This window comes from Schistocerca nitens, chromosome 1, assembly GCF_023898315.1.
Source record: "Schistocerca nitens isolate TAMUIC-IGC-003100 chromosome 1, iqSchNite1.1, whole genome shotgun sequence".
NCBI lineage: Eukaryota > Metazoa > Arthropoda > Insecta > Orthoptera > Acrididae > Schistocerca > Schistocerca nitens.
This window is the reverse complement of record NC_064614.1, coordinates 903859728-903885635: the sequence shown is the minus strand read 5'-3', so window position 1 is coordinate 903885635 and position 25908 is coordinate 903859728. Positions and strand designations below refer to the sequence as shown.

At 46.6% G+C, this 25908-nt stretch overlaps 1 long non-coding RNA gene across 1 annotated transcript; it reads right to left on the bottom strand.

Annotated features, from left to right (window-relative positions):
* Positions 1-24955, bottom strand: LOC126237334 (uncharacterized). The gene is made up of 3 exons (XR_007545061.1): positions 24666-24955; positions 19583-19705; positions 1-121 (listed from the first exon to the last, which is right to left on the bottom strand). It is a non-coding gene; the product is annotated as an uncharacterized LOC126237334 (long non-coding RNA).
* Between the last annotated feature and the right edge of the window lie 953 nt (positions 24956-25908).

Sequence of the window (25908 nt, the reverse complement as noted above, 5' to 3'; positions counted from 1 at the left end):
CATACCTTGTTATACAGTTCTGGCGAGCGTTGTAAGCCTTCTGCGTGAACGTGTGGATTTCCCTACGACCGGATGGATGTGATGGACCATTGGGTCGACCACGACCATGTCGGCCAGATCACTGCAATACCGAAAGCTACATTTGGATGCGTGACATTTTATATGTAAATAGATAAATTATCATATTAGCCTTATTTACTACACAAGTTCGCTGACTGCCAATTTAAATGTACTTTACGACCTCCTTCTTCGAGTGGAATGATGAGTAAATTCTACAGCACATTCAGTTTAGCTTAGTTTAAGGTCACTCTATTCTTCGCTTATGGCACGCTGGAACAGACACAGTACACACTGCCGAACTTAGTTTCGACTCCTACGAACAAAATAAAATCATCAACAGGATACAACAATAGCTAAGTTTCCGATATATTTATAAGTCAGTTACTAAGTACTGTTCGACTGATAGTAATGAATAAATTGAAGTTACACAGCTGCTGCCTCTAATAGATGTAATACAATTTCATTGTATTTTTTTCCCGCATTTCCAGGTCTTACAATCTATAGTCACAATGATGTGGGCAGTAAATTAGTAAAAAAATCTTTGCGTCCAAAATGTATGTTTAGATGGTTCGTACTGTGTGCATTTCACAAGAAGGATACACATGAGCTGTAAAGGGCTGACATAGTTGATGTAATGGCCAGTGGAACTGGAAATATTTAGCCGGCCGGGGTGGCCGAGCGGTTCTAGGCGTTACAGTCTGGAACCGCGCGACCGCTACGGTCGCAGGTTCGGTCCTGGCTCGGGCATGGATGTTTGTGATGTCCTTAGGTTAGTTAGGTTTAAGTAGTTCTAAGTTCTAGGGGACTGATGACCTCAGGAGTTAAGTCGCATAGTGCTCAGAGCCATTTGAACCATTACTCAATACGCTAAAATAATACAAGCGATTTTATTACAGAATGGCAGCTGATGGAAACTGTGCATGGACAATGAAACATAACGCTTAGCCAACAGTAAATTATGCAGGGATTACACACGGTGCAACACATCAGCTGGCGAGTTAGTTTCAAGTCGCCAGAAACTAGATGATTCGTAGGTGTCTGGACTGAAACGATTTACGCTTGACATACCAGTTCGAGTTCTGTGATATCTTATTACATTTTTGATGCTGTTTTCTATGTCGAAACGTAGACTCTACTACAGCCTATTATAAATAAGGAAATCCGCTCTTTAAAATAAACTGCCTAGATAACTTCTCGGAAGAACGACTATCTGGCCTCTTTCGGCCTTCGATTTTTCATTATTATCCTGCCACGTTCAAGAGCCAGTCAGAAGACAACGGACAAAAAGCATAAGAATCATAATGCTGAAAATGGTCTCAGTTACCCTTATTTAACTAATAATGCAAGAAAGTTTAAGATCTGTTAGATGACGATCAGTTCCGTTTTCGGAAAGGTGAGGTCACCAGAGCGCGAGTTCTGATGTTGAAATCGATAATGGAAACAATGCTTAGGAAAAACGGGACATTTTCATAGGATTTGTCGACTTGGAAAAGAGTTTGACAATGTAAAATGATGCATGACGTTCGAAATTCTGAGAAAAATAGACAAAAGCTTTAGGGAAGGATAGATTATTTACGTGTAAGAACGAAGTGGTCGCATTACAAAGTATGTAAAACAGGGGTGTAATGTTTTGTTCAATCTACACAGCGAAGAAGCAACGGCAGAAATAAAAGGATGGGGAGAGGTATAGTGATAAGACTCGATGTCCACATTGCTATCCTCATGCCTGTTGGGTGTTATGAACAATCTAGTGGATACACGATATGGACTAGGAGTACACCGAAGACAGACGAAAGTAATGCGGAATAGCAGAAATGAGATTAGAGATAAACTTAACATCAAATCTGGGGACCGCGAAGTAGACGCAGCTAACGGAATTCTGCCACCCTGGAGCCAAAATACCGCTTGGTGCACGAAACAAGGACGACTACTGGCAAAGAGCGTGTTTCTGAGCAAGACATGTCTGCTAGTATGAAACACCGACCATTATATAAGAAACTTCTAAGAATATACTTTTGAAGCTCAGTATTGTGGGCTAGTGAATCAGGACTGTGGGACAACCGGAAAAGAAGAGAGCCGAAGCGTTTAAGGTGCAGTGCTGTAGAAGGATGCTGAAAAGTAGGCAGACTGATGAGGTAAGGAATGAGGAGATTCTCCGCAGAATCGACGAAGAAAGGAACAGGCGGTAAACACTGACAACAAGAAGGTACGGAGTGATGGGAATAACTTCCGTGGTACTACAGGGAGATGTAACCGGTAAAAAATATAAAGGAAGACAGGAACTGGAATATATCCAACAAACAATTGCTATCGTAGTGTGCTAATACCGCTGTGAAAAGGAGAGGTTGGTAAAAGAGAGGAATTTATGGCCGTCCGAGTCGCACCAGTTATAAGGCTGTACTCCAAAAAAAGAATTAAATAGGAGAGGACGAGTGAGTTTATATGCTGAGATGAAAAGATATAGTGCATTCTGTGGAAAACTTAAAACACTTTACCAGTCAAAATCTTCAGATAAAGCCTAGTCGTAGCGAGGCGGCATTCCTATTAAATGCATTTAGGCTGTTGGCGTGTCTTTCGACTGTACTCATTTTATTGAGGCAAATATATTGACTAGGGCTTATCAGTGAACTCCTGTTACGAGGTAAATGCTTATTATTAACTACTGGTTGTATGTAATGGAAAGCAGTCCTAGGTACCTCAGTGGACTGAAGCCGAAGCTAAGTAAGAGGAGCCGGCCGGAGTGGCCGAGCGGTTCTAGGCGCTACAGTCTGGAACCGCGCGACTGCTACGGTCGCAGGCTCGAATCCTGCCTCGGGCATGGATGTGTGTGATGGCCTTAGGTTAGTTAGGTTTAAGTAGTTCTAAGTTCTAGGGCACTGATGACCACAGAAGTTAAGTCCCATAGTGCTCAGAGCCATTTGCACCATTTAAGTAGGAGGATTCTATTTTAGTTCCAGGTACCACAGGGTAACCACTTTGAGTTGCAGAAGTCGACAGTTTATTACAAGATACCCATAAAAGAGTAGAATAGTACTTATACTGGTATCAACATTTGAGCGTAAGGCCAGCACTGTCACACCGACAAGAACAGCCGTGTACTGTCCTTGCTGCAACATAATCACAACAATCGATTCGCGAAGGAAGTACGTCAGGGGGGGGGGGGGGGGAACAGAAAGTTGCTGTCCCTGCCGCAATTAATATTCGGAGCGACTGCTGCTCCCACCTGTTAAGGAGACGCGTAATTAAACCAAACAGAAGGAAGCGGGGGGACAAATGCGATTTGCGCGCGCTCTGTTTCATTCTTATCCCCTCCGCAGCAGCTGGCGCGCGCGGCGCGCGGAGTGGCGTAGTCCTTCCCTCGCCTTTCTAAACAGGCGTGAAGTAAAATATGTGTGGAAGTTCTCAAGTTGGCGATAGACAGGACACCGCCCGCTTCAGCCCCGTCCCCGGCACCTCCCACCAGCCGCGAAAAGCGCCCCCCCCCCCTCTCCCGACATCCATTTCAGTAAAGATTATCCCTTTCCCTGCGCAAGATAAATTACACGAGGAAAACTCTAAACACAAGTTGGAAGTTTTTTCTTTCCCCCGTCCGCGGCACTCCCGCCGGAGAGCCGGTCTTCCCCCTGGCAGCTGCCGGTAATTGCGAGTTCCCTCGAAAATTTGGTCGGCGCCGCCGCCGCCGTGGCGCAAAGTTGGTCGAGGCGCCTCGTCTCCCAGCGGACTGCGCGCACTTTGCGCATGCGCGCCCGCCTGCGCACTGCGGCACTGCTTTTTGCGCGCCACGAGTTTTCCACGCGGTGGCGACGATTTCGGCGGCAGACTGTGGGGCGCTCGAGGAGGGGTAAGAGGACGGTGTGGGTCGCTTACCCGACTAAAGTTTCCCTTCAGCAGCATTAGTTCGCAGCCTTTGCGGGCAACAAACTTCTTTGAGACAAAAACTGACGATGCGCCGTAAATGACGCGCCTTCTCCTGCGATAACAGAGCCTGCCCACGCTTCTACTCGTGAAGTCGCGAGAGCATTGTTGCGCTCGTGTCACGCGCTGTTCGTTCTGTAGCTTGAGAGTGAAACATCAGATTTCTGGGCGCTATTTTGGGGACGCTGTCCCCGGCTTGGGATCAATATCTGCATCCTAGCGAGCTGGCGCAGTGGAACAAGAAGCCAGAATAACATTCAAGAGGAATGTTCAGCGAGAGGTTTTTAATTATCATTTTCCGTGATTCATTTAAGTCTCTCCAAGAAAATGCTGGGCGTAATCTTTCAATACATAGTACACACAGATTCGAAAAGGGGCAGGAGTGTCATGCGGTCTAGAACCTCAGTCCTCCTGCCCACCAAAGAACACTTTACCAAATGCGTTCATATATTTATACATATTAATTTCCAAATTTCGCGGATAACTTTTGGTCAGTAAAGTAGCGTGAAAACTGAGTCTTACAAATGGCAAGAAAGTTTGGAAAATTACACCCGGCGTTTAACACAAAATACTTTTCGGTTGTTGTCTCACAAGCTCACGATGTTGGTTCAAATGGCTCTGAGCACTATGGGACTTAACGTCTGAGGTCATCAGTCTCCTAGAACTTAGAACTGCTTAAACGTAACTAAACTAAGGACATTACACACATCCATGACCGAGGCAGGATTCGAACCAGCGACCGTAGGGGTCGCACGGTTCCACACTGAAGCGCCTAGAACCGCTCGGCCACAGCGGCCGACCACGATGATGGGCTTGCGGCCTTAGGGGTTGCAGGAAACATCCCTTATGGGAAAAGGCTATCAGTGAAAGGTTGCTCAACAACAAATCAGAGACGATTCGTGAGTGCATTATACGAAGTTTAGCTAGGAACTACGAAAAGGAAAGACTTACCGCTAGTAAAATAGTAACAGGAAGACTGATTTTTCCGAACGTAGGCGGAAACGACCGAAAAAAACCAGTGTCCCCTGTCTGCACGCTCGCTCACCTCTTGTCTGGTGGACTTGGGTTGGCAGTCGTAGTTCTAAGTGAAACAGTGGTGAATGCACTTTTGTGTCATATAATTATGATGTAGTAAACCAGTTACATGATACATGTATTTCTCAATTTTTCGGACAAATTCTTTGTCTGAACTGCAGTTCCATGAAAGTTACGCTACAGCTATGTACTAAGCAATGATATAAACAAATTATTAATATCATTGTATTAAAATATTTTATACATTTTATTACTGTTATTTTTAAAGTACTAGGCATCTGTTGCATGTCAGAAGTGCGGTTGATAGCAAATTATAGGCGGACACTGAGGTGGATATAGTAGACTCTTAGCGTAGTCCTGAAGTGTGTTCGACTAAACTATTTGTTTGGTGCCGAGATTAACCACGAAGGAATGAATATATCGATGAGACAGTCCCGTGTCTCTTAGCTACAGCCTGGCGTTATCGCCTAGGCGCGGATAGCTTTCAACGCTGTAGTAAAACGACAACAGATTGTGTATGTGGTGTCACCGCCAGAGACTACACTTGCTAGGTGGTAGCCTTTAAATCGGCCGCGGTCCGTTAGTATACGTCGGACCTGCGTGTCGCCACTATCAGAGATTGCAGACCGAGCGCCGCCACACGGCAGGTCTAGAGAGACTTCCTAGCACTCGCCCCAGTTGTACAGCCGACTTTGCTAGCGATGGTTCACTGACAAAATACGCTCTCATTTGCCGAGACGATAGTTAGCATAGCCTTCAGCTACGTCATTTGCTACGACCTAGCAAGGCGCCATGTTCAGTTACTATTGATATTGTAAATAATGTACAGACAAGAGCTACGTTCAACATTAATGGATTAAAGTTAAGTATTCTACCAGCTACATCCTTTTTTTTTTCTAGTCTAAATTCCTTGTCCTGTTCCAGACCTCACGCCAGCCTGCGTGAGCTAAAACGCGTGCCTTTCGGCTTGCTCTATAATCCTGGGTTGGCTCTCCTGCCAATCCACAACAGTGTAGATGCACAATTCCCAAATGAGCGACCGTAAACTCCGAAACTGCAGCCAAAAGCATTCTGTCATTCACCGAAAGTAGTATGTTTTTAGAGGCACATAGCACAACAGCACTGCATGTTACTATAGTAATTAGCTAACTGTACGTTCTGACATGTTCCACATCCTGGAGGACCTCCTCACTACGGATCAATTGGAATGAAAGTAAATCTAATCTAATCTAAGCATCACTGTCACCATGCCCACGAAAAACACCAGTGGAAACAGATCCTGTAGCCAGTCATTTTCTGAAATTTTTGTGGAGCACAACTAAGCGAAGGCCAGCACGCACTAACAGAAAAATCTCGTAAACAGACATCGCCCTTATGCACAGAGTGTCAAGTTCCATTTTGTGTAACCTCATGTTTTCAAATATTTGACGACAGTAGCACGCTGCCAGTACGTCTCGGTAAACTTCTAAAAACAGTTACGTAAAGAAAATGTTAGTGAAGAAGTGAAAGTGTGCAGAGCTCAGCTTCTGTAGGTCAGCACAGCGCATGTGCAGGACGATCCTCGCTCAGAAGAATTATTCCCTGACCTAGGAGTACCACTCGGTTAAGTGGTTAACGTTAATAACTTTCTGTACCGTCTTCAGTACTACAGCCACCATCACCGTCTCTCTCTGATTTCATTCTCGCCGAAAGCTGTCCGTAGTTTCAAGAGACACTCAAGAGTTTTTGCAGAAAGCGCTGACCACGATTTCTGTTTCCAGGCAGCTACTCAGATGCATTCGCTCACCCCGGATCTGCCACTGTTGCGCGGGTGGACAACTAGAAATTGACCTGGCTCTTCCGTTTCTTAGGCATCCACGCATTTTAATCAACTGTAAGAAAATTTTGCTATTGCCTATTTCCTAAACAGTTTTGTGCATTTTACTGGAACTCATGTCGTGGTGTATGTGTTGACAGGACGATACGGCAGAAAATGTGGATTAGCCACGTAATCACCGATATTGTTATATGGCACTACGAGCCACCACAGTGAAACCGATCGGCGCTTACGTTTGAGGTCTGTACCTGCCACAGGCTGACCACAGTTCGCTGGTTGACTAGCATCTTCTGGCAAACCTTTTCTAAATGGTGGCTTTACATTCAAAGTAAATGCCATGAAATGCATTTGAAGCTGTTGCTTTCTACACTACTGTAGCACGATGATTTCCGTGGTGTGTTGCAGCTTTCCCCTAACTGGTTACTGCGTTGATTCTATGTTTTTAGGCTGCAATTTTCCGTCTGGAGCGAAGAAATGGTAGCATAAAGCAAATACGCACTAAATTTGTTAATGAACCAGCTATTAAAAAAACTTAAGCTCCGCTCGAACTGGCCTTGAAAGGCCCAATAGTACCGACCGGCCGCCGTGTAATCCTCATCCCACAGGCGTCATTAGATGGGCTAACTGAGGGGCATGTGGTCAGCACACAGCTCTCCCAGCCGTATGTCAATTTCCGTATTGGAGTCGCTACTTCCCAATCAAATAGCTCCTCAATTGACCTCGCTATGACTGAGTACACCCCGCTTGCCAACAGCACTCGACAGACCGAACGGTCACCCGTCCAACTGCTAGCCCAGCCCGACAGCGCTTAAGTTCGGTAAAAATGGAAATGAGTGTTTGACGTCATTGGTCGGGAGGCTCCTTGCGGGGCAGATTCGGCCGCCTTATATTCGACGCCACTTTGTGCGACCTGCGCGCCGGATGGGGATGAAATGATGGTGAAGACGACACAAGACCCTCTCCCTGAGCGGAGAAAATTTCCGACCCGGTCGGAACTCGAACCCGGCCCGTAGGACGGCAATCCGTCACGCTGATCACTCAGCTATCGGGCCGGACGCTTAACTTCGTTGATATGACGTGAACCGGTGGTATCACTGCTGGAAGGCCGTTCGCTAAACCAACTATTAGTAAGGATTAATTATTTTTTTGATTGATTTGATAAACTGGAAGCAATCTGTAATTCTCGACTGGTAACGTCAAATAAGTTCAAACAGTTAACGTGAGTTAATAGACACAAAAAGAAAAAAAGTGCTATTGTAAAACTTGCTGTGCGATCACGGGTTCTTGCATCTCTTTTACAACGTGGATGGTGCGGAGACGTTTCGAAACGGAGCAGTGTACAGTGAAGTATATTTTTTATCTGGATGTAGATAGGGTGAAGCCAGACAATGCTAACAACGTGTTCAGCCTCGCCAGTTGCGGTGCCAAGGCGGACGTAACCGATAGCGAGCCAGTGATTTTGACACACAGCACAAGAAAGCAGCACCTATAGTTAACCAAGTCGAATTTCCAATCGAGGCTATGCACTGATATTCACTGATCGACTCAGATTGATGTCATCGTTATTCTTTATAAAAAGGCTACAGTTACCGTTTTTCGTACTGCTTAATTTACAAAATCATTTCGGATAGTTTCCGAGCTCAGCAAGCGGTCTCTCTCAGCGCGTAATGCTTATCGAAGGGACGTAAAATCTTTCAGGTACAATAAAGCGACCTAGGGCGCCGGTTGAGGGAATGGTTATTCACTTAATGTTGCGGTGATACGGTAGCTCAAGACTGTAGAAACGTGGATAGCTTAACACTCGCAGCGCTAGCCTGCTAGACAATAGGGTCAGCCAGTCCCGAAATGAATCCACCGTTGGTCTGGTACATCGGCCAGTCTCATTTTCGTTTTTGGACGGTTTCTCACGCTCACAGGGGCAAATTCTGGTCTGTTTCCCAATATCAATCTCAGAAAACACGAACCACAAACAGTTAAAAAAACACGCACACACAGAATACGGTCACACGATTCACAGACATGGTGCTAACTGACCACTGTGGCGATGTGGGGGTCACAACAATGCATAGTTACAATAAAAACAAATTTGGAAAAATCATGAAACCGTATCTCGTACGACGGAGATGGAAACGTTGACCACACACCAGCTTAGTCAGAAGCGTCCGTAAAAAATGGGTATAAGAAAAATGCAGTGCAGTTAATAGGCGAACATCCTAGATCACACGTAAGGTAAAATTGTAAATTGTCTGGCTAGTATTCAACATACACCCCACCTTACTGTATCTGACGAGGTATCTTTCCAGCCAGCGTCAGATCCCGTTAATCAATCAAGTACTTCTGGAAACGTCAGTTATAAGCGTTTCTCTCATACGTATATAGCAGGCACATCCTCATTGTAGGCTACTGTAACAATATCAACGTTCGACGGAAAAGTGTTCAGCATTTCAAAACCTGCGTTTCTCACTCTTTTGTTGCTCAGATGGCGAGGGTTCTTCACTCTCGTTCACGTCAGCCGATCCGTCTCACCGTAGTCAGATGTGCGATGACGTCCGCATTTATTACACGCAGTTACAGGCAACAATGTAAGGCGTTACTGGGTGGGACGCCAAGAATAACGCGTCAAAAAAAAAAAAAATAAATAAATAAAATTGCTGTTCACGTGATGTATGGGCGCCGTCATTTTAACTCGATTCGCATCTAATTATAGGAGCTGTCTTGTATGACGTTATCCAAACAATCAGCGTGCAGTTTTTATAAGAACATCACTGAAGCACATATTTATTCTTAATAATATTTATAATCAGCAAGTCGTTGGTGAATTATATTTACTGTACAGCAAAAGATCACGTACTAAAAATAGAAAAGAAAAAAGAAAAGAAAGCATAGTACCAGAGTGTCATCCGGACTAAACCATTTCTTTGATCCGAGAAACACAATGCCACAGTAAGCGTCGTAAGTCTTTGTCGTACTTAGCCACCATAGAATCCAAAGATAACTCCTCAGGCTGGGGAGTTTAGATTTTTCTTTTATATTCGTGTAAAATTTCGTGCATAATTAGAGAAAAGAACGCAATTTGTTGTGTCTAATATCAGAGCAGTCAGTCTGGAGACGCTTTTCTCTAGTGCTCGAAATTAACTTAATTCATCATCTTGAAGTGCGTAAATAACATCAGGCAAATGCTGGTATGGTTCCTTCAATACGACGGCCAATTTTCTTGCCCACACATCCTCATCTCTATTAGCACATTATCTCTGATGACCTAGACGTCGATGGGACTCGTGCCAATGCTACCCCAGGTTATACGGGCCTGAAGTGTTTACCGAAGCCCTCCAAAATGAAATAGCCTGCTACGCGGACCCCTATTTCTGTCTACATATTTCCTGTCGTCTATTACTTTCTTCTTAAAACGTAATAACATTGGCATCCCTTCTCAAAATTTACTTTGTGCGTCATATGTGTTTCTAACTAACAGCAATTATGTAAACAAAGGGAGGATAAAATCTGAGAAAAGCTGCAGAAAAAGAACACAGACCATGTCGGCGGCTTTATTTCTAGTTTTTACAAGCAAACAAACCGCCATAGTTACCGAGATGGTAGGTAGCTCCGTAATGTTAATAAATATGCAAATCTCTTGCTTCGGTTCATTAAGAATCAAAGTGAAGATCCCTCTCATCCCGGTGACATTCTTCTTCTTTCTCTTTTTCATGACACTACGTAGCCCATCTCTTTGAGATGGCACTTCCCCATCCGGTCTAGATGACGCAGCGTTAAAGCACTAGACACAGGTGCCTGTCCGGTCGTCAACATTTAGGTTTTCCTTGGTTTGGAATGATAATTAAATCGACACCCTAGCTCCAAACAGGCGTTGATATACATCAATGGGGGACATGTTGAACATGTGTGCCCGGACCGGGACTCGAACCCATGATTTCCTGCTTACATGGCAGACGCTCTATCCACTTTTTTGTTTCTTTTTTGTTGATCTCATTTTGTTCTAGATTGTTCGTTGGATTTGTTCGGGGCGGACGTCCGATGACACCCGTTCAGGTTGATCGTTGATCCGTTCACTCAGTTTTTTTGTTACAGAGGGTAGTAAACCTTCTGACCGAACACGCTGAGCTACCGTGCCAGCATCCACCTGAGCCACCGAGGGCATAGAGGGTAGTGCGCCTGCAGGGACTTACCCCTTGTACGCTCCCCGTGAGGCCCACCTTCCCAACATGTCCATACCACTACATTCGTAGTGCGCCTAATAGATGTTTGCCCATCACATCCCTGGTTTCCCTAAAACTTTTGTTTTGCTTTGAACAATACCTGGCTGCGAAGCTGAGCTTGTGCTCCGTCTCTAATGAGGTCGACGTCGACGGGACATTAAACCTCCAATCTGTTTTCGGCAGCTCGCCAGGTCAGGGCAAACGGAAATGTATCTCATAACGAGTCGCATCTCCGTGTGCTACACGTTGCCCCGCAGCTGCAGTTCCAGGAACGTCTTCCCCGCTCTTTGTGGCCCACTGGACAGAGCGGACCGGTTCCGGAGCACCGGTCGCAGCAGCCCTGCTACACATCTCGGGCCGTGAGAAAATGGACCTGCGCGGCCGGTCCAGGCGCGAACCTGTCGTCCGGCCATCTCTCCGCTCCCGCCAAGCAGAGCACAAAAAAGTGTTTGCCATGCAAGTGCCGGCGGCCAGAGATGGCCCCGGGACGCAATTTATGTGCGCCCGTATCTGGAATTACGTTGCCGGCGGTCGCGCCACGCCGTATCCTTGACTGTAATGCAATTATCGGACGGCGTGGCGCGCCCCACGCAGCCGCAACCGCGCTTCATAAACACAAGACAGTCGCTCAGCGCCGCGCATGCGCGGGGATCATCAGGCAGCGCCGACTTCGCGCGTTCCGCCCGTCTTCCACAGCAGCGCCTTCGGTTCCCCAGGGAAGCACGAGATTGCTTCGTCGTAGGTTGACTTTTGGGCTGCTGTCATTATTTGTCGTTCCGATCACAGAACAAATAATAGATCTCTTAATCTCTCACTCGCAGAGTGCTGAAACTGATCTTTCATTTTTCTGCTCGTAAGTGCTCAGTCTCTCGTTACTATACAGGGTGTCCCAAGAAGAATGGTCACTATTCAGAGATATAAGAGAAACGATAACTCCAGGCAAAAAAAGTCCAGTAAAAATGGGTTCTAAAATCATACCTTAAGAGCTGTGAGCATTCGTTTCTTTTCGCTACTGTGAAACACTTAGTTTCTACCGAACAAGCGCTCATAGCTGAAGCGTTTTAGAGCCCGTATTTACCAGACAACTTCTTCTTGTTAGCACGCTGGACTCGCATTCGGGAGGGCGACGGCTCAAACCCGCGTCCAGACATCCTGAATTAGGTTTTCCGTAATTTCCCTAAATCGGTTCAGGTAAACGCTCGGACGCTTCCTTTGAAAAGGGCACGCCTCCATCCTGCCCTATCCTTCCCTAACCCTAAGGGAGCGGTGACCTCGCTGTTTCCCTCGAATCAACCAACCAACGTTTTTCTTGTTTGGGGCGGCCTTTGTGGCCGAGCGGTTCAAGGCGCTTCAGTCCGGAGCCGCGCTGCTGCTGCGGTCGCAGGTTCTAATCCTGCCTCGGGCATGGATGTGTGTGCTGTCCTTGGGTTAGTTAAGTTTAATTAGTTCTAACTCTAGGGGACTGATGACCTCAGATGTTAAGTCCTATAGTGCTCAGAACCATTTCAACCATTTTTGAACCAGTTATAGGAGGAGCTATTGTTTCACTTGGACTCCGAATCACGATGCTGTTTGGTATTTCCTATACTAACAAACATTGGAAGAGTGGAGTGCACTTTACCGGAAACAAAAAGTAAGTACTCAGGCCGACTGCACCTTTGAAAGAGTAAGCTTTAGTGTCTCATCGACAACGAGATGTTTAGAGACAGTCCGGTCATAGGGCAGGGTAGGGAAGAAAATCGGCATTGCCCTACCAAGGGAACTATCCACACATTCTCCTCATGCGATGGCGGCTCTCGCGGCCGTTAATTTCCTCAACTGAAAGCTAGTTCTCCGCCCAGAGGAATCTTGGTTACCTCACACGTGTGACTGTTTCACTCCTAGCCCTTCTATAAGCAAAATTTCAAAATGTTTCACATATAACGATGCAACTTCATGACGAAACTCACTGCTCTGTACGGTATCAAATGGTTCAAATGGCTCTGAGCACTATGGGACTCAACAGCTGTGGTCATAAGTCCCCTAGAACTTAGAATTACTTAAAGCTAACTAACCTAAGGACATCACACACATCCATGCCCGAGGCAGGATTCGAACCTACGACCGCAGCAGTCACGCGGTTCCGGACTGATCGCCTAGAACCGCACGGCCACCACGGCCGGCTGTACGGTATCGTTAGTATTAGTATCACACGCATTCACCACTAAATTAAATGAAACACCGGACTTCCAAAAATAGATCAGCTACTTTCATTGGCTCTGCAAAGGGCGTCTCAGGAGGAATGGTCAGCATTCACAAATACGAGAGGAACGATCATTCGAAGCAAAAAACTGTAGTAAACATGAGCCCAAAATACGTTTCTTAATAGCTATGATTACTATTTCTTCGACACTCTGAAAAAATCTCTTCCACTGAAAGCTCTTTGCTTTCCATGTTTTGGTACGGGGTAATATGGACCCAAACAAGAAAAAAATGGTTTAAATGGCTCTGAGCACTATGGGACTTAACATCCGAGGTCATCAGTCCCCTAGACTTAAAACTACTTAAACCTGACTAACCTAAAGACAGCACAAACATCCATGCCCGAGGCAGGATTCGAACCTGCGACCGCAGCAGCAGCGCGGCTCCGGACTCAAGCTCCTAGAACCGCTCGGCCACAGCGTCCGGCAACAGTCTAACCGCTAGACGTCCTCGAGACGCTGATGGTTATAAAAGAGAAATTAAACATATGCTCATAATTTTCCGACATACACACAGTAGAATTATGGTTGATACAACAATACTAGCGAGCATACAACGAAAAATACAAAACACTTATTGAGTATTTACGGAACCGCCTGTAACACATGTATTCGCTTTTTAATTTATTGTATAGTGCTCATTGCATTCTTACCAGAGCTACGCAAATCGTCAACTCTTTTGATCACGTCAGGCGCAATTTGGAGTCTTGAATACGTTCCAACTTTTAGCAAGATTGGCTGGCAACTTAATTGGCTACAACAGGCCCAGAATACACGTCCGCAAGAGCGACGACCACTGTCTGGTAGATTATTCGGTTCCCATGAGCTGACTAGCGGAGCTGGGTCAGTTTCGTATTTGGTAACAAAGCAACTGTTGAGCCGGACCACAGTTACCAAAACACCACTAAGTAAACGCTGCTTCAAGTAGTTATCCTCTATGAGCTATGTTTATCACCTACACGGTTCTTTGAATTCACATACGTGAAGATAATCGGCTGTTCAGTAACACATGAACGGAACTAATGGATTCTTTGTATGACTCACTCAGGCAATATCCTAAAGAAGCCTCTGAAAGTTAGCCTGAGAAACGCGCTTCGACATTACATAACATATTACCTCCTTTCCTTTACTTTAAATGCTTCTTTTTGTGTTCTGCACCTTTTTCGTCCTTCAAACTCTCGGTTTTACAAAGCGTGTTACTGCAACATAGCCCTGTCTTAGAAATCGCATTATATCGATTTAGTGAGTAAAAACTGCAATATTCTTTGACGGATAACATTAACATTAAACATATTCTGCTATCCTTTGAAGAGGCATCGAGAGTCACTCAGTAATTATTGTCATCTCGATGCAGAAGGTATAGTCTAAAATAGTCACTCATTCTCTTAAAGCGTGTAGTGGAATAGTAATTTGAAATAGCTAAGCCAACGGAAAGTGAAATACCGGCACCTCCAGACTGATTAAAACAAGTGGCGAGTCGGAAATCTAATTTGGACATTTGCGGACAATGTCCTTCTTAGCTGAACGATCCGATCGTGCTTCTTTGTTAGTGGAACTATACAGTCTGCTAATACAAGTTCAAATGGTTCAAATGGCTCTGAGCACTATGCGACTTAACTTCTGAGGTCATCAGTCACCTAGAACTTAGAACCAATTAAACCTAAGTAACCTAAGGACATCACGCACATCCACGCCCGAGGCAGGATTCGAACCTGCGACCGTAGCGGTCGCTCGGTTCCTTACTGTAGCGCCCAGAACCGCACGGCCACTCCGGTCGGCCGCTAATACAAGTGCCCTATTTTACAATGTGATGTATTGTTTCTATAAGAATGAGGGGTGGAGAAGACTAGAGGATATTACAATGACAGCTGCAGGATGTTGAACTTCATTCAGATGTTTGCAACTACACACTAACAACCTGAGAATTCCTCTGCTGATGTCTGCCGCGTAGAAAGGCGTCTTGGAAAAGTACGTTGTTGTCGAATGCTGATTAAACCCATCCAAGGCTACACTCACTGACTGGCTGTCGTATCGGGAAAGCGCACGAACGAGGTGGTGCAGTGGTTAGCACGCTGGATTCGAAGTCGGGAAGACGACGGTTCAAACCCCGGTGCGGACATGCAGATTTAGGTTTTCCGTGATTTTCCTAAATCAGTCCAGTCAGATGCTGAGAGTTTCCTTTGAAAGGGCACGGCCGATTATCTTTCCTACATCTGAAATCATCTCAGCTTGTTCTCCGTCTCTAATGACCTCGATGACGACGGGTCATTAAACACTATCTTCCCAACTTCCTCCCTTCCACGTTTGGGCATTCGCGACCGGCGAATCTAGTATGAAACTGCTGTACTGGGCCGTAAGAAAGCCTCAAAAGTTATTTTAGAAAAGTAAAACACCGTGGGCTGGAATGTAACGGCAAATGAAAATGTGTTCTACCGTGGTGGAGCGATGAACCAGAAAGAATAAAACTCTTTAAAGCACTTTCATTAAGGCCGTACACACATCCTGAAGACGAAAGGGAATTCACCGAAGAATCAGATAGGAGAATGCGAGACGTAATATAAAATTAGACTACTTGTGGAAGCAAACAAAACCATAAAAAACAGGTGGGATGAAAGGAGTAAGCGCGAGACGAGAGAGAGAGATAGCGTGGTAAGTAGACGCGCAGGACGGCAGAGGGGGACGGAGAGTAAGCGGGCGACAGAGAGAGAGAGCGACGCCTCGGGAAGTGGGCTGGGGGCGGAGCGGGGAGAGGGGGAAACGGAGGGAGTGCGCCGCAGGAGGAGAAGCCGAAGATGGGGAGAGGAGGACTGAAATAAGATGTATACCGCGAAGCGTGCCCGGCGCGGGGGAGGAGTGAGGCAGTGGGCTGGCGCGGGGGGGCTGCGGGGGCGGCAAGTGACTCACGCGGAGGGAAGCGCCTCGGCCGTAGGGCGGCGCAGCGGGGCGGCGGGTCCGAGTTCGAGACTCAAGAGCTGCGCAGGTGCCGGCGGCGGCCAACTTGGTACTTAACTGAGCGGCGCGGCGCCCTGCAGCAGCCCGCCGCCCCCGCCAGCACACCCGCTGCTGAATAATTCAGCGGCGGCGGTGGCGGTGGCCGGTAATGCTGCCCGGTTCAAATCCCTCCCCGCCCTGCTGGGAATTCCGATTCGCCTCTCTGGGCCCCCCGGGTCGGCGCTGATAAACGGCACCGTTACCGAGCCAGACCGCCGCCCCCTCCTCCCGGCCCGCAGGTCGCCCCATCCCACGAAACAAAACACTTTCGGTTTTCTCTTAGGATGGTCTAAATAATGGAAACAGGGCGTTAGTGGCGAAAGAAACTTTCTTTTCATCTGGTACTTCGGAACGAGCTTTTATTGCGACAAGTTTTTGCTGCCGTGATGTCTTACAAATTTGTTATTATAATATTCCCCAGTTTTCAAACTGATTTGATGCAAGTTTTCACGCTGGTTACCCTCATACATTTTCTTCATCTCTAAATAACTATTGCAAACTTCATCCATTTGAACCTGTCTGCTGTATTCATGCCTTGACTCCCTCTGCATCCCTCTACAGTTTTTACTCCATACATTTCCTTGCAGTACCAAACTGATGATTACTTTATACCTAAGAATGTGTCGCAGCAACTGAGCTCTTCTTTTAGTCAAGTTGGGCCGCACATTTCCTTACTCCCCGCTTCCATTCACTACCTCCTCATCCGTTATTGTACCTACCCATCTAATTTGCAGCCTTTTCCCGTAATACCACATTTCTAAAACTTATAGTCTCTTGTTGTTTCAATTGCTTATCGTCCATGTTTCACTTTCGTACAAGGCTACAGCCCAGACCTTCAGAAATGATTTCCTAAAACTTCAAATTTCTCTTTTTCAGTAACGCTGTTCTTGTTGTTGCCAGTCTACATTTTATATCTTCTCCAGTCATGTAAGTTACGGTACCGTCCAAACAGCAAAACTCATCTGGTTCAAATGGTTCAAATGGCTCTGAGCACTATGGGACTTAACTTCTGAGGTCATCAGTGCCCTAGAACTTAGAATTACTTAAACCTAACTAACCTAAGGACATCACACACATCCATGCCCGAGGCAGGATTCGAACCTACGACCGTAGCGGTCGCGCGGTTCCAGACTGTAGCGCCTAGAACCGCTCGGCCACATCGGCCGGCAAAAAAATTCATCTAGTACTTTGAATGTCTCACTCACTAGTCCAATTCTATCAGCATCACCTAATTTAACTCGACTATATTCCATTACTGTTGTTTTACCGTTGTTGACGCTAATCTTACAACCTCTTTTCAAGACACTAACCATTCCATTCAATTCCGCTTGCATGTCCTTTGGCGTCTCTGACAGAATTACAGTGTCATCGAAGCGATGTACCAGCGAGAATATTGGCATTTTGCGACTGAAGTCAATTTCTATTCTCGGCCTTTGAAGACCAGTTCTTAATTTTGACAAGTGGTTCAAATGGTTCAAATGGCTCTGAGCACTATGGGACTTAACATCTATGGTCATCAGTCCCCTAGAACTTAGAACTACTTAAACCTAACTAACCTAAGGACAGCACACAACACCCAGCCATCACGAGGCAGAGAAAATCCCTGACCCCGCCGGGAATTGAACCCGGGAACCCGGGCGTGGGAAGCGAGAACGCTACCGCACGACCACGAGATGCGGGCTGACAAGTGGTGATAAAACGAGTATGGTAAATACAAACACAATATATTTCTACAGTTCTTACTAAATCGTGTATTCATTAGTTCTTCATTAGCTATTCCGTTCCACCCACCTAATCTTTGGCATCAAAGTTTCTTGAAGCTACGAAGATACTTCCAGAAAATGTATATTAGTTTTACTGTGCAATATTTGACGTTGATCATTTAAAAATCGCGACATACAATAAGTCTCGTGAGGATTAGTTAGGATTAGTTGTTACGGAGACTGTCGTGCTCTTTAGTGTTTCCACTGTTCAGTGTGGGAGAATATATGTCATAGCTGAGGTAACACTGAAGGACGTGTAGCGTTTAACATCTTGTCACGACGAAGTCGCTAGAGATGGGTGAAACGATGTTGTGGTACCAGAATGAATCTTTCACTCTGCAGCGGAGGTCGTGCTGTTTCTGAAACCCGTTGGCGGGTTTACACTGTTTGCCAGAATGAGACTAAACGCGGAATTTTGAAAGTTCCAGTGACCCGTTATTCTATAGCTCATAGTACTCTACTTAAAAGACAATATGTTTCTAAGAAGTAAATATCACAGGACCTTAGATTAGTACAACATTGTTTTCTGGCAAATATAAGAGTTTCGCGATAAGAATTTGTTAGCAGAGATGTCATACTGCTCATTTCTTAACATACTGAATAGCGTCACTGGGAGTCTAACCACATCCGTCGGTCAAACCAGTACACCTCCTTCAAGAGGTAGCACGGTGGGAAATGCATTAGCTTTATATTCGGTAGGACGACCGTTACAAAAATCCCCCTCCTCACAAACTGATCTGCGTTTTAGTGGTTTACCCATAAATCGCCTCAGCCCAACGCTGAGCTGCTTGCTTGAATATGGTGACGGCCGATTTCCTTTTCCAACCTCGTACAACTAGTCTGCTCTGAGAAGTAACGTCCACATCACAGTATACCAGAGCATCCTTATTTCAGCACTACCCGCGAAGGTATAAAGTATTGCCTTTTGAGCTATTCGTGACATATACGACTCCCTGTCACAATGAGTACAACGTCCTATACTATGAGACGCGCCATAATAACTTCACACTGAGTAGTATGAGTGGTGCCATTACTACTGCATGGAGTTACTGAGCGAATTTAAGATACTAGCAATCAGTTTCTTTTAATGTTCACATAATTACTCGGCATCGATTGACATCTCTGTTTTATCAAGTGATTTACCACGTCCAAACGCCTAAATGGCGCTACAGAAGTCTTAGTTCCCGTGCTACACTGAAACTAGTAACTTCCTTAAAGCGTGGTTCAAAAACATGATTTTTTGTTACACCAACAGCTGTGCCTTCCCGCTTACTGGGCCATGTTGATTAGAAAAGAACTTTAGTCCCGCGGTGGAACAAGCAGCTATAAACGTCAAAGAAGCTACGACATATCTGGCAATGCTTCCACTGACTGCGATAAAATATTAGAGATACATTACAAGTGACGTAATAAAACCATGGAAACTTGTAGGGTACCAATGAATAACAGAAAATTCCCTATCCTAATCACAGAGTACCAACTAACATAAAGTTTCTATCATTTTGGCATCAATTTAGACGAATCTGCAGCCAAGGCTAACCGCCGTACCTCAGTTTCTGGCCTCTTGGAGCCAGCGTTATCTGTACAGCTTCTCCCGAGCACTGCACGCGCCTTGGAGCTGCAGCGACCGGTACTCTTCTGCTACGTCACCCACAATTACCGCCTCATCACCTGCAGGACAGAAAAAGTGTGTGGAAGTCATGGAGCATACGATTCATTTCTCTTTGCATTAATGCATACTTCCTTCACCGCAGCTAACTAGTGCCGAGCATTATTTAAATAACGGTAGCAAATACGAAGGATAAATGAAAAAGTTTTAATGAATGTTTAGTCAATTCGTTGATGTACAACTATCTTGCAGTGTTCGCAACTGTTTCTCCATCATCGTTCTGAAAATGATATTGCACAGAAACACAGCAAGGAATTTCGTCTCTGGCGTGACAGACTTTTATGACAAGAATCAACAAGATTGCCAATTAAACTTCAGCCCCCTTGTATATCAGAGTATATGTTCAGCAACACATTAGAACACAAGTAGGCTAATGTCCGAGATTTACATTTCATTTTCACCATGTCTGCAATTTCAGGCAAGTAGCTAAGTAATTACAATCCACCTACATTTGCTAGAGTTCAAATCGGGACCATGTTAAAATTTTTACCGCTTAAACGTTCACGGAGTCTGTGCAAAAAGGAAATGCTACAGTGAGTGAAGCTGTTAATTCGTAATCAGAAGGAACAAATTCAGGTTTACGTTATCCACGGTTTTGTATCGTCGTCCATGAGACTCGGTGGACTGTTTCAAATGGTTCAGATGGCTCTGAGCACTATGGGACTTAACAGCTGAGGTCATCTGTCCCCTAGAACTTAGAACTACTTAAACCTAACTAACCTAAGGACATCACACACATCCATGCCCGAGGCAGGATTCAAACCTGTTAAAGACTGAAGCTCCTAGAACCGCTCGGCCACTCTGGCCGGCCCTGGACTGTTTCCTTCAGAACTCGCTCCTTTACTTTCTCGTTGATATCTACATAGTGGTATGGTCGTAGTTGCTTCGTTATCGGAGCAGTATTAAAAGGTGATCAAGAACGACTCGTTCACATGTCTGGAATGCTAAGTACTTTTTTTTTAATTAGAAGATGGGCTCTCAGAAGGAATGTTTCAGTCTTCCACGGTTTCTGCGCTTTTCTGAAACTTCCTAGCATATGAAAACTGTGTATCTGACCGGCATTCGAACTCGGAACCTCACCATTCGCGGGTGATGCTCTTAGCGGCTGCGTTGCCCAAGCATCAACGAACGATTTGTCCTCACCGCTTTATTTCCGCCAATAACTCTCTCCAGCATCCCTAAATTAACAAAAAAATTTGCTACATATCTTGCACGACTAGCGTTCCCGTAACAAGGAATATTATTAAGAAATGACTTAGGCGTAGCCTAGAGGATTTGGAAGCACGAAAGACCTAAAGCTGTGAGGGGAGAGGGTTGGGGTAATCATGGCTGGATATCTCGTTCGGTAAGAGCATTGCCCGCTAAAGGTACGTTTCCCAGTTCGAGTGCCGGTCCAGCATATGTTCTGGGAAACTTCAAGATAAATTCTGTGTCGGTGCAGCCTCAGTCTTTCTGCTATTTCGTTGGTTTGCTGTCCCGTAGAAACAGAAGCCTTACGCCACAGCTGGAGCACTATCGACATCACTTAAACGGTGTAGTTACGCTACTGTTGTAGAAAGTAAAAATTGGTTTAAACGGTTCAGTAACATGCCTTTGTATAAGAATGAGGTAGAAATGTGAATTGGGTGTAAGAGATGGAAGAGGAGGTGCGTTTTGCACGTCATCGGACCGGCCGCTTCCCTGGAGGGTATAATCAGGCGGCGGGTAGGCTGGCCAACTTGGGAGGCAGGCATCGCCATTCGGCGCGCCTCTGCAATTCTCGTCGCGAGTCCGGCGCGGCCGTGGGCCGTGGGCCGTGGGCTTTGTGGGGAGCTGCGCAACTCCCGTGGCGTCACGTAGCGCCGGGCCGCGACGCCCGCGGCATACCGAGCAGCGCCTCGCCGATACCCATGCCGTAGCCTCTGCTGCGCTCTGCCAATGGCAGCTGCCCGCGGCCGCGGCCGCCACTATCTCACCGGACGGCCTCTACCGGGCTGTGTGCGGCAACTTACCACTGCACCCCGCTTCCAACGCTACAGAAGCGAAATATCTCAGGACTGAAGAAGACGGCAGAGAAAGAGACCGAAACGACCTCTGCTCATCCCCACTGGCGGTGTAGAGACTAACAACCTGGCCAAATAGCCGCCCTCGTTAGCACACCGTTTCCAGGATTCGGCAAAGCGCGTCCGACGGAATAATGACGAGTTCCGGTGTGCCGGCCAGTCGAGACATTGTTTTTAGGCGGTTTACCACATCCGACTAGGTGAACACCGGGCTGGTACTCATATCGTCCCGCCCCTGTTAACAGACTCGCAAGCATGTTAATAGATTCGCATGCTTTTACATGAGACAACATTACGGAACAAAAAATCGTTCAAATGGCTCTGAGCACGATCGGACTTAACATCTGAGGTCATCAGTCCCCTAGAACTCAGAACTACTTAAACCTGACTAACCTAAGGACATCACACACAGCCATGCCCCAGGCAGGATTCGAACGTGCGACCGTATCGGTCGCACGGTTCAAGACTGAAGCGCGTAGAACCGCTCGGCCACACCGGCCGGCTTACAGAACAGAGAACTGGAGTACACAGCTTCTGACCCGGTGGAGGGGCGGAGGGGAGGGGGGATCTGGAAAAAGGGCATCCGGTCATCCACTACCACTTACATTTCCAAATCCAATATTAACAAACCCACCCGTGAAGATACTCGACAAAGGCCAGGCAAAGGCAGAAGATGTAGCGACCAACCGAAACGTGCAAAGATTTTTATGCACAGCACGCGCTAGAACGGACGATGACGAAATTGTCTTGAACAATAAGATCGTTACATATAGAGCAAATGCTCGGATAGGGCAACACTGAACCCACTCTCAAGAGGAACGACATTTAATTCCCTATTCGGCTGTACTGATTTAGGTTATCGCAGTTTTCTAAAACACCTATGTGAAGGACGGGATGGTTCCTTAAACAAGGCGGTTGCATTTCCCATCCGCGTGCATTCCCAGCTTGTGATCTTTGTTTAATTATGTCAAAGATGATGGGAAATTAAATTACAACAGTAACCTGTAATATTAACCACATTAGTATTTTTGGTTAAATAAACTTCTCGACGAAAATAGCTCAAATGGTTCAAATGGCTCCGAGCACTATGGGACTTAACATCTGAGGTCATCAGTCCCCTAGAACTTAGAACTACTAAAACCTAACTAACCTAAGGACATTACACACATCCATGCCCGAGGCAGGATTCGAACCTGCGACCGTAGCAGCAGCGCGGTTCCGGACTGAAGCGCCTAGAACCGCTCGGACAGAGCGGCCGGCTACGACAATGGTGTCATTATGGAACGAAGAAGGGAGATTAAAGATTAACATCCCACTGCCGACGAAGTGTTGGAGATGGAGGACAAGGTCGGACTACAGGAGCATACGGAAGGAAGACTGTCGTGCACTTTGAAAGGAATCAACCTGGCATTCGTCTTCAGCGATTTAGCGAAATCACAGGTTTGTGTGACACAAGAGCGAGCGTCACGGAAATGTCCATAGACATGAACTTTCAGACGCTTGAAGATAGTTACAAAGGGTTACAAAGTTTGAAGAGCCAGTCCACCTAAATTGTTTTACAAAGATGCATTGAAAACTCAAGGATAATAGGATTGGAAATTGAACCCACCCATTTACGAAATGTGACGGTGAAGTAACCGCTGCCTGGCACTGTTTCATTAACGATACCACGGACGCAGAACTATTCGCAGACAAAGCTGGAGAAATGAAGAGGAACATGGCTTCATTTCCTATACATCAACTGTATCAAACAAGGAGAAACAAAATCAGGTAAAGATTCAGGTAAGTGTAGACATATTGCGAACACGCTGTAAGGAGAAAGTGCAGAAAAATCTTTGCACCTTTGAACTGTCTTCTAATGCAGAAACGGCAAGTGCAGTACAAGACGGACAATATGATTCTTATGGAAACGTGCCCGCATCTCGTGGTCGTGCGGTAGCGTTCTCGCTTCCCACGCCCGGGTTCCCCGGTTCGATTCCCGGCGGGGTCAGGGATTTTCTCTGCCTCGTGATGGCTGGGTGTTGTGTGATGCCCTTAGGTTAGTTTGGTTTAAGTAGTTCTAAGTTCTAGGGGACTGATGACCATAGATGTTAAGTCCCATAGTGCTCAGAGCCATATGGAAACGTTTCGACAAAACAACGGAGCTACTTATGCAGAAAATGGTTCAAATGGCTCTGAGCACTATGGGGCTTAACATCTGAGGTCATCAGTCCCCTAGAACTTAGAACTACTAAAACCTAACTAACCTAAGGACATCACACACACCCATGCCCGAGGCAGGATTCGAACCTGTGACGGTAGCAGTCGCGCGGGTCCAGACTGAAGCACTTGGAACCGCTCGGCCACAGCGGCCGGCACTTATCCACATCTTTTCACTACTTAATACCAGCTGAGAAATGCCGGTGAACTTATTCCAAGTGATGACTGATGTTCGCCGAGATTACTGAGAAAGTTAACAAATCCGGAAAAACTGCAGCAAAATTAGTTTTATACGTTCACCGTACATGCGATCGAAAGCAACACTGATATTTCAGCCGCAGTCGGTAGCTCCGAATTATCTACATGATTCACCGGCCTATCGTTCCTCAGAATTCACAAGGTCCGCAAGAAGTGCAGCCCACAACATCAAGTAACATGACTGAACACAGACATTAAGGATGGTATGAATGAGTAGAAGAAATAGCACCTCATATCGATAAAATACGGAAACTTTTTGAGTACAGTACATCCGATGTAATGTACTTGTTTCAGACAAATTACGGTAGTGCCGAGGAAACGATGCTCAGTGCAGACACCTACTCCGTTACTGCTCTTACTGCCAGCGGTTGTGGAACTCCGGAGTTGCAGCAGCATTCGACCGCCGACGGCTACTGCCACACCAGCCCGGAGGAGCGCTCGCCGTGAAAATGAACTGCAGTACCTCTGGACGCATTCCAGACGGTGTGCAGTTGTCGCTGCCGATACGCCCGCTCTAGTCACCCTCAGGAAACTGGCGAGTCACATCCGGATAATGTCGGTAGTTGCAGCCATCGACATGTTCGCGCTGGGCACGAGGTGGATGCTGCGGCTCTCCCCGGCGTGTAGGGCGAGCGCCCCTGGAGCAGCCGTACCGACTGGACGCGACGCACTTGCAAGGATTACTGGCTCCAGTGGCGGCCACAGTCACTTCCCGACGCAGAAGCGCTGACCCCGCCGCTGACCCGAAGATGTCCCGTGTGGGAATGGGACCAGTCCCAGACGCCGCCCCGGAGGCCGGGCGCGGGACGTCCCGCGCGGCGCTTCCAGCATCCGGCCGGCCCGGCTGCAGACCGGTCGCGGCCCGGCCCAGCCGGCCTTGCGTCCGCGGCCGCACTGCTCGTGCGACAGGGCTGCCGAGCTGCGGGCCCCGGTTCGACCCCCGCGCGCGCGCTCGCAGCCCGCTGCTACGCGACGCAGCGCCGCATCGATCAGGCCGCAATTAGCGCTGCGGCTACGCACGCACGCACGCAGCTGCCCTGCTGACACCCTGCCACCAGCCCTGTCGCCCTGCACCTGGAACTGCATCTACTCCAGTCGAGCCTCTGGCACACAGCTCGGATGGATAGGGCATCGGGGTAGCTATGTACACGATTGTTCTAGCACTGTTAAGTTCGAAAATACAGGGTGCCGCACGAAATGTGTTACCATTTTGTTTTTGAATATAAACTTTATTGTCAATACCATCTGAAAGGAACATATACTACAATGAAGAGCCTTCCATGGAGATTTGTTCTAACTCAGCACATGCTCAAAATGTCCACCATTTCGTTTCCTTCAAACGAACACTGAAGTTAGTGATTACCCTACGGCATGTCTTCCCTAATTTCACTGCAAGCTTGAAGAATAAGTCTTCTGAGCTCCATTAAATCACGTGGACGTTTCGGGAAAAATTTCTCCTTTAGGTAGCCCCAAAGATTGTAATTCTATCAGAGACAGCAAAGGGCTGGGAAGAGCAGTTGAACGGAATGGACAGTGTCTTGAAAGGAGGATATAAGATCAACATCAACAAAAGCAAAACGAGGATAATGGAATGTAGTCGAATTAAGTCCGGTGATGCTGAGGGAATTAGATTAGGAAATGAGACACTTAAAGTAGTAAAGGAGTTTTGCCATTTGGGGAGCTAAATAACTCATGATGGTCGAAGT